This window comes from Dipodomys ordii, unplaced genomic scaffold (genome assembly GCF_000151885.1).
Source record: "Dipodomys ordii isolate 6190 unplaced genomic scaffold, Dord_2.0 Scaffold76, whole genome shotgun sequence".
NCBI classification, from domain to species: domain Eukaryota; kingdom Metazoa; phylum Chordata; class Mammalia; order Rodentia; family Heteromyidae; genus Dipodomys; species Dipodomys ordii.
In genome coordinates, this window is record NW_012267292.1 from 10,336,381 (window position 1) to 10,346,242 (window position 9,862).

Consider the following 9,862-nt stretch of genomic DNA (forward strand, 5'->3'; position numbering starts at 1 on the left):
CTCAAACCACATAAGCAGAAAAAGCCAGAAGTGGTGCCGTGGCTCAAGTGGTAGAGCGCTAGCCTTGAGCTGAAGAGCTGAAGGACAGCACCCAGGCCCAGAGTTCAGGCCCCAAGACCAGACCAAAAAAAAAAAAAAAAAAAACATTATCTAAAAAACATACTAAAAGATAAAATCTAGCCAGGCAGTGGTGGCTCACGCCTGTAATCCTAGCTACTCAGGAGGCTGAGATCTGAGAATAGTGGTTCAAATCCAGCCCAAGTGGGCTGGAAACTCTTACCACCACCAAACTACTCAGAAAATGCACTGTGGCTCAAGTGGTGGAGCCTTGAGCCAAATAAGCTGAGGGACCGTGCCCAGGACCTGAGCTCAAGCCCAAGGACTGGCAAAAAAAAAAAAAAGATAGAAAATCTTTTGTTTGGAGGTAGGGATCTCCAACACGAACAGCAAACATATTAACACAATTCCAGAAAAAATAAGGCCCAAGCTTTACTATATGCAATTTCATTTAAAGCATGAAATAATTTGGTTTATTCATTTATTTGTTCATCCCACATTCACAGTATTAAAGCAACTATTATGTGTCAGAAAGTTGTGATGTAAAAGGTGAAATTGCACAGGATTCTTATTCTTTTTTTTTTGTCGGTCGTGGGGCTTGAACTCTGGGCCTGGGCGCTGTCCCTCAGCTCTTCAGTTCAAGGCGAGCGCTCTACCACTTGAGCTACAGCGCCACTTCCGGTTTTCTAGTGGTTTTATTGGAGATAGGAGTCTCACAGTCTCTCCTGCCCGAGCTGGCTTTGAACCGCGATCCTCAGATCTCAGCCTCCTGAGTAGCTAGGATTACAGGCGTGAGCCAACAGCGCCCGGCAGGATTCTTATTCTTAAAGACAACAATTTTAATAGGAATGGAGTAATTAATAAGTAACAGTCGGCTGGGAAAGTGGCTCAGTGGTATACTGCTTGCCTCGCATGCATGAGGTCCTGGGTTCGATTCCTCAGCACCACATAAGCAGAAAAAAGCTGGAAGTGGCGCTGTGGCTCAAGTGGTAGGGCACTAGCCTTGAGCTGAAGAGCTGAGGGACAGCGCCCAGGCCCAGAGTTCAGGCCCCAAGACTGGACCAAAAAACTAAAATAAATAAGTAACAGAGAAACCAGCTCATTTCAGCTATGACACTTGGCTGTGAAGAAAATGTAAACAAGGTAATGAGTCTAGGGAAGTCTACAAGAGATATGGAATTAAGAGAAGAAAATCATTGATCTGAGGAAGTACAAAGTCTGGTCCCAATTTTCTTCCAACTAACCCTTTAACATTTTTTTCTGATCAGAATCTTGGGAACAAGCAATAAATTCCTTATTCTTATTCTCAGTACATGTCCCCAACAGAGGTCTCCCAATCCTTAGCATGGTCTAGAAAAATCATTCAAAATGAACAGAAGGAAACCCACAGCAAAGAAAAGCCCTGAGATCCCTTGCTTAGGAGAAGGGCATATATATATATATATATATATATATATATATATATATATAGGGCATATATATAGAGATGGTAATAATCTGATACGATGGTTTTACACAGAGAAACAATTTTTGTTGATGTTTTCTGCTATGATGAGGTCAATGGGCAAGAAGAGGTATAGAACAGTAGCAGTCTACTAACACACTAACTTAAAAACATTACAGAGCATGTTAAATACGTTTTCAAATTCTACATATCTCTTAAAGAACACAAAAGTAAAATGCCAGTAAATGTTTTTCTAAATTTTTGTACTTATTACAGGCCTTTATTTACAAGACCTTTGAAGTAAAGTACTATTCAAAGGTCTATTATGCCTGTTGCCAAACAGCATACCATGCAAAAGAACAGATATGTTAAGCAAATTCTCAGTGGTTTCCCCCTAGTCCAAAACCAAAAGATAATATATTAGTCCATTATTAACAGACAAAAGACAAAAAAAAAAAGAAATCTGTAAACTGCAACACCTTCATTATGAAGAAAAGCACACAAAAGAATTAATGACTATTCAATATGAAGCAAATAACAAAAAATTTGGTATCCAAACTCAACTTAGGACCCCAGTGTTTTTACAAAAGCAGAAAATAAAAGCATAACAGTTTGCAACTAGAACCTTTAAAAAATAAAAGAAAGGGCTGGGAAGGTGGCTCAGTGGTAGCATGCTTGCCTTGCATGCAATGAGGCCCTGGGTTCGATTTCTCAAACCACATAAGCAGAAAAAGCCAGAAGTGGCACTGTGGCTCAAGTGGTAGAGTGCTAGCCTTGAGCAAAAGAAGTTCAGGGACAGTGCACAGGCCCTGAGTTCAAGCACCAGGACTGGCAAAAAAAAATAAATAAATAAATAAATAAAATAGAAACTATAAGAGTAGATTGTACATACTACAGATTTTGTTTCACAACATTTTTCTAAGTTTACTTATTGCTGCAAACACAGATATACATAACTACATAGTCATGCATCTACAAAGTTTTGACATAAAAAGATGTCTTACTATGATTTGCAATTTACAAGTTTATTTTTATTTATTTATTTTTGTAGGTCATGCGGGTTGAACTCTGGGCCGGGGCGCTGTCCCTGAGCAATTCAGCTACCACTTAAGCCACAAGGAACTTCCGGTTTTCTGGTGGTTTATTGGAGATAAAAGTCTCACAGGCTCTTATCTCCAATAAACTAATCAGAAAAAGCCAAAAGTGACCCTGTGGCTCAAATGGTAGAGTACTAGCCTTGATCACATGGGCAGAGACAATTCCCAGAGCCTGAGTTCAAGCCCCAGGACGAGCAAAAAAAAAGAAAAGGTTCTATTCATATTAAGCATACATGTAAATGTTTATAACAAGAAATGTACTCATTACCTTACTCATATAACTGTAACCCCTCTGTACAGCATCTTTACAATAAAATAAATTTTTTTTAAAAAAAGAGTCTCACAGGGATGTTTCTGCCCAGGCTGGCTTTGAACCTCAATCCTCAGATCTCAGCCTCCTGAGTAGCTAGGATTACAGGCATGAGCCACCAGCACCACGCTAAAAAGTTTTTTAAACAATGCATTTCACAATGTAATGAAGTACTCCCCTGTACTTTTATGTAAACACATAATAGCAAGATTTTTAAAAATCAACTAAAGGCTAATTCTACCTTAAAATTTCTTGTTCAAATCCCATTTTTTACATTTATTCTGTGCTCTTCCCTTTGGGCCGTTGTGACCTACAGCTAAAACTAGTAACTGGGCTGGGAATGTGGCTTAGTGACAGAGTGCTTGCCTAGCATGCATGAAGCCCTGGGTTCCATTCCTTGGTACAACATAAACAACAACAAAAAAAGCCTGAAGTGGCACTTTGGCTCTCAAGTGATAAGAGTCCTAGCCTTGAGCAAAAGAAACTCAGGGACAGTGCCCAAACCCTGAGTTTAAGTCCCATGACTAGCTAAGAAATAAAAAATAATAAAAGTAATAATCACAGCCAGCTAACAAGCAGAGCAACTCACATTCAGGCAAAGGTGTTATATGAATCACGCTGAGTCTCCAAAGAAATTTCCAGAGGCATATGTTTAATACAAGAAAAATTGTATATTCACCAGTGCTCAAAGCTGAAGACTTTCTCTTTTAAAAAGACTCATACTTAACCCTGGAATGTATTTTCAGGGGAAAAGGTCCATTCCTAAAATACTTTCTCTACACAATATTGCCTGAGGCATTAATATCTGGGGAAAAGGTTTAACCCAAACACAACCATCCACACAGTTATTAGTTTTTAAGATGCACTGCCTTGGGCCCTGTGGTTACAGGTACAGTGTTCAGTATTCAACAGCAAGAAATACAAATAAAGATAAAAAAGAGAATGTTCTCTTTTGAGAAAAGCTAGTCAAGAATTCCTGCTAATAGAAATGAGTCAAGATATCAGATCTTTGTTAGATAGCATATTTAGCAGAGGTAGAAGATAACAGCACTGAAAATTACAAAAACAGAATTTAAAAAAGAAAACGGGGGGGGGGAGGGGAGTTGGGAAGGTGGCTCAGTGGCAGAGTGCTTGCCTTGCATGCATGAAGCCCTGGATTCCATTCCTCAGCACCATATAAGCAGAAAAAGCAGGAAGTGGTGCTGTGGCTCAAGTGGTAGAGTGCTAGCCTTGAGCTGAAGAGCTAAGGGACAGCACCCAGGCCCAGAGTTCAGGCCCAAGACCAACAAAAAAAAAGAAAAAAGAAAACAGCAAAGGAAGATAGGGATAAACATAAACACTTTTTCAGCAATAGGAAAACTACTCAATCTAAAATGTGTTATCTAAAATGTGTTATTAGGCTTCAGTGAGAGTTTGACATGTCACAGCCTCATTCCACTTCTCCCATTTCCCCTACTGCAAGGACCAGAAATCCCCAAACAAAAGAAGCTCCACTGAGCAAATCTGAAGAATTCACAAAAAAAAAAAAAAATGAAGATAGGTCAGGGAGTGACAAATCAAAGTTACAAAGAAGCAGAAGCAATACGTACAGGTACTAGGATGGAAAGACAAGATCTGGAGAATAGAGAGAACACATTCAATTCCTTAGAGAGAAGTATGAACTAGCTGCTAAGATTCTAATTTCTGGCAGCTTTGCTTTCATGTATATCCCTTTCCTTAGGGTAGACTGAGAAACTAGCTAGAGTAGGAAAAAAGCCCTTTGACAGAAATAAACTAGATAAAGGGTTTTCCTCTTCTTTTCTTCCACATGAAAAAGAACCTTTACAACCCCTTAGCACTGAAGGTCTGAGCTGTCTTTGGAATCAGACCAATTCACTATTTTAAAGATAAGCAAAGGGAGAGCCTCAACTTAACCTAATGTTACACAGATTCTGACAGAGCCAGACAAGAATCAATACCTTTTCCAGTCACTACTCTGTCCTACACTTTACTAAATAACACTAACCTAGACACCTTTTCCTCAAAATGAGTACTTTTGCCACACATTTTAAAGTGAATAAGAAATGTTCCTGGTGTATACCTCCTTCCAAAGTTTGGATAAATTTTTCACTTATATTCTTCTGGTTCTCATCAAACTTCTCTTTTTCCTTATATCTTTAAAAGGCCAGACACCGGTGGCTCACGCCTGGAATCCTAGCTACTCAGGAGGCTGAGATCTGAGGATCACGGTTCAAAGCCAGCCCACGCAAGATAAGTCAGTGAAACTCTTATCTCCAATAAACCACCAGAAAACGGGAAGTGGTACTGTAGCTCAAATGGTAGAGCACTCGCCTTGAGCTGAAGAGTTGAGAGACAGTGCTCAGGCCCAGAGTTCAAGCCTCATGACCAAAGAAAAAAAGACCAAAAGAAAAAAAAATCATCTGTCTAGGGCTGGGAATGTGGCTTACTGGTACAGTGAAGCCCTGGGTTCAATTCCTCAGTACCACCTGCACAGAAAAAGCCTGAAGTGGTGCTTGGCTCAAGTGGTAGAGTATGAGCCTTGAGCAAAAGCAGCTCAGGGACAGTGCCTAGGCCTAGAATTCAAGTCCCAAGACTACAAAAAAAAAAAAAAGGTCATCTGTCTAGTACAAGACAAATAATTATACTTGGACTTGACTAATTAAACAGCACTCTAAACATTCACACAGGATCATATAAAATGATGCTTATCAAAATGAACTCCAAGAAATGGAAGGAGGAGTTTTTTGGTACTGTTTGTGGGTTTTTTTTTCTTTCCTTTTTTCTTTGGTTTAATCCCTTGTCACTTTTTGATTTCTGTACCGTTTACCTTGTATATAAACTTATCTGATCTGGAGAGGGAAGGGTAAGCACAGAAAAGGTGGGAGGAAGGGTAAACCAATTCAGCAGTGATACTCACTGGACACTGTGTTGGAAATTAACTATACAACTTGGTGGGGGGGAAAGAAGAGGAAAAACTGGGAGAGAATGAGGTAGGAGGTGACAATCTTCAAAACAAAATGTATTCATTGCCTGGCTTACATAACCCTTCTGTACATCACCTTTACAATGAAATTTTCAAAAATAAAAGTCACCTGTCACTAAAGGCATTACACAGACAACTCAAGCCCATAGATGCTTTCTCTCTGCAATAAATTTTTTTTTAGTAAGCACTTACTCAGGACATGTGGATTTCACATATTGCACAAGAGTATCAACTCAAAATAGTACACAGCAGACATTTTAAGTGAAAAAATTCAATGGAAGACTACAAAGAATTCCATAAAGCTAACCCCATCACCAATTTCAATAAAAGTGAAGAGAAAACAGCAAAAGAACAACTGAAACTTTAATGAAACTAAATTTATTGCATGTGTTCACACATCCTATCTTTACACAAAAAGTACAATTTGGAAACATAATTCTCAAAGGTGTTAAAAAATTACGAGAAAGTGGAAGAGAGAAAAAAAAAGTGAGCATAGAGAAAAGATTAGAAACTGCAGAGCACATCGATGCTTACTGACAGGACACTAGGGTTCCTCTAAGGATCCCCGCAGGACGGAGCTGGGGGGGGGGGGGGGGGGGGGGGGGAAGAGGCCTGCCTGGGTGGGAGGGCCTTACTCTCACTCCCCTGGAGTTATGGACTGTCTTTCCAAAAACTTTTGTGACTTTCTCTTCAGACCTTGTTTTTTTTTTTTAGGGCGGGGGGGGGGGGGGGGGGGAAGGTAGGTAGCAGGATTAGTCTTTGCACTGTATCTCCAGGGCTGATCCCCAGAAAAGCAGAGTCATCAATTTCCTTAGAACATTCTCAGCCATCTTAAAACGGCGGAAATTAAGAAGACGGCCTATTTTTAAAGGAATTCCTTGCTTAGGTTGAAGGTGAACAAGATACAGATATTAAAGATACGACCAATGAGAAAGCAAGAGAAAGCCTAAAACGAAGTCCAAAGGCCACTTCGGTACCGTGTGCAAAGGATCTTTCCATCAACTGGAGAATTAATGGGGTAATAGGTATATTGTTGGTAAGTCTAACAACTTCCAGGTACGTGACATCGCTAGCGGCTGGCGGTGACAACGCGGGCAGCGAGCCTCAGACTAAGCCAGCTCACTGAGGCAGGCAGCGAGGCACTCGGAATGGAACCCCGGGGGTCGGAGCCACGGTCGCCAGCCACGGCCGCCGACACACACCGCAGTCAAGTTCACCCTCACCGGTCACCCAGGACACGAGTTTCGCGGAGGGAACTGAAAAGGTCATCTGACTTTCTCCTTCCCCCAAAGTGGCACAGAACTGAGCTGTCAAGAATAGAAAACCAAGTGAGCCGGTGGCCGCGGGGCTGCCCACGGCCGCGCAGCCCGGGACCGAGCCCACCCGAGCCCCGGCCGCGCTCGCGCCCCGCCCAGGCCCGCCGGCTGGCCGCGGCTGGCTCTCCGCACGGGGTCGGGTCGCGGCCCCAAGGCAGGCACAAAGAGTCTGCCCGGCGCGGCGGGCGCGTCCCCGGCGGGCGGCCCGGGGCGGGGGGCGGGATCGAGGGCGGCCGGGCCGGGCGAGCAGGAGGCGCCCCGGCCGGTGGCCTCGCTCCCCTCACCGTCACCTTGCCTGAAGGCTCGATCCGCAGCGTGCACCCAAAACCGCTTAGCGGGAGTCAGCTTCGCCTCCAGGTCGCGGTGGAGAAAGGCCGGGGGTGGGGAGCCACGACGAGGCGGACCTCGGCGTGTGGAGATTTTACTCAGCTGTCCCTCACACTCCGCTTCCGCTCCGCCTCCCGTCAGCCCCGCCCCCACCCCGGAGCACCGGCGCGCGGCATTGTGGGAGATGTAGTTCCGACTCTTCCTGGTTCACGGGGTCCCGCTGCGGAACTTGGGACAGCTAGAAATCGCTTGCTTAGAGGAGCTGGCAGGTGGCCCCAACTCGTGGCAGGTGCTGAAAGGAGGGAGTCGACGTCCTGCTCCACCATACAACCGGCCCTCCCGCTGCTGTGGACTCTCCAGTCAAGGTGAAAGGGTGCCCCTTACTGCCACGGAAGGTCCTCAGCCAGTAGAGTAAGAAAAATGAAAGGACTAAACCCATGCAGACAAATGCAAGAAACTCTAACTGGCAAGAAACAAATATGCAGACAAATGTAAGAAACAACTAACTGGCAGAAAACTGGAAGTAGAGGTGTGACTCAAGAGCACCAACCGTGTTAAAAAAAAAAAACTGGGCTGGGAAGGTGGCTCAGTGGTAGAGCACTTGCCTTGCATGCATGAGGCCCTGGGTTCGATTCCTCAGCACCACATAAGCAGAAAAAAAAGCCGGAAGTGGTGCTGTGGCTCAAGTGGTGGAGCGCTAGCCTTGAGCTGAAGAGCTGAGGGGCAGCGCCCAGGCCCAGAGTTCAGGCCCCAAGACTGGACCAAAAAAAAAAAAAAATGTAGAGCTCTACCAATTGAGCCACAGCTCCATCTCCAGCTTTGGGGTGGTCAGTGGAGATAAGAGTCTCACAGTTTTTCTTACCCATTCTGACTTCACACCATGATTTTCAGCCCCTAGCCTCCTGAGTAGCTGGGATTATAGATGTGAGCCACCAGTGCCCAGCTAAATTAATTTTTTAAGAGAATTCAGGGGCTTGGTATGTAGCTCAGCCTACCATGTATATGGTCTTGGGTTGTATTCCCCAACATCAAAAATCTAAATAAGTAAATAACCTAAAAAAAAAATCAACATTTGCCAGCAGTGGTGTCTCAAACCTCTAATGCTAGTTACTTGAGAGAAGAGATGATGAAAGATGATGAACGACTACTGGAGGCCAGTCAGGGCCAAAAGGAAAAAAGACAACAAAAAACTTCCAGAGACCATATGAAACAATGGATGGATATGTTGGTTTGCTTCTATTACCACAACCCCACAAGGAAGTACAAATAAGAAGACAGCAGCAGTTCAGACCTGCTTAGGCATAAGTAGAGTGGCTCAAGTGGTAGAGTACTTATCTGTAAGTGTGCTAGGTTCAAACATCAGTATTGAAACAAATCAGTATTGATTATTTCTATATGCTACTCCTGGGGCTTGAACTCAGGGCCTGGGCACTGTCCCTGAGCTTCAAGCCTAGTACTCAGCCACTTGAGCCACAGTGCCACTTCTGGCTTTTTCTGTTTATGTAGTACTGAGGAATTGAACCCAAGCCTTCACTTATGCTAGGCAAGCACTCTACCACTAAGCCTCATTCTCAGCCCCAAAAGGTAATTTTTTAAAAGTTGCTATTTATAATTATCTCAAATGAATATCAGATACCTAAGAATAAACCAAAATAAGACCAAAGCCTATATAAATAAATCATCTAAAGACACTATAGAAGGCATACAAATCAGAACTATAACATATCCATGGATTGGAAGATTATGAAAAACTTAAAGTACTTCCAAATGTATAGATCCAGTGCAATTTTAGACAAAATTTCAGTAGAAGCTAGGCACTGATGGCTCATGCCTATAATCCTAGGTACTCAGGAATCTGAAATCTGTGGACTGCAGTTCAAAGCCAGCCTGGGCAGGGAAGTCCATGAGACTCTTATCTCCAATTAATCATTAAAAAAAAAGCAGGAAATGGAGCTTTGGCTCAAGTGGTACAGCACTGGCCTTGAGCAAAAAGCTCAAGGCTGGGACTTTGCCCAGGCCCTGAGTTCAAGACCCAGGACCAGCACAAAATATTTTTTTCAATTGGTTTGAATGTAAGATGGAAACTTGAGAAGCTGATTGAAATGTTATTGGCAGAGGAAAGGCAAACACTCATATCCTAGCTACTCAAGAGGCTAAGATCTGAAGATTGTGGTTTGAAGCCACCTCAGGCATGAAAATCCATTAAACTCATCTCCAATAAACTACTAAAAACAAAACAAAACAAACGTTGGTGGCTGGGAAGGTGGCTCAGTGGTAGAGTGCTTGCCTAGCATAAGTGAGGCCCTGGGTTTGATACCTCAGCACCAC

The 9,862-nt window shown here is 43.2% G+C and overlaps 2 protein-coding genes across 3 annotated transcripts in view; both read right to left on the bottom strand.

Moving 5' to 3' along the window:
- The window catches only part of Fam221a (family with sequence similarity 221, member A), a 62,796-nt gene extending 55,237 nt beyond the window's left edge, over positions 1-7,559 (bottom strand). The window contains exon 1 of the mRNA XM_013024477.1: positions 7,498-7,559. The gene's annotated coding sequence lies outside the window, so the exon portion shown is untranslated. The remainder of the gene's footprint in view (positions 1-7,497) is intronic.
- Positions 1-7,581, bottom strand: part of Ccdc126 (coiled-coil domain containing 126) — a 23,594-nt gene extending 16,013 nt beyond the window's left edge. Inside the window, exon 1 of one of the 2 annotated variants that reach the window (XM_013024478.1) lies at positions 7,498-7,581. The gene's annotated coding sequence lies outside the window, so the exon portion shown is untranslated. The remainder of the gene's footprint in view (positions 1-7,497) is intronic. The other variant, XM_013024479.1, reaches the window with a different exon arrangement.
- Between the last annotated feature and the right edge of the window lie 2,281 nt (positions 7,582-9,862).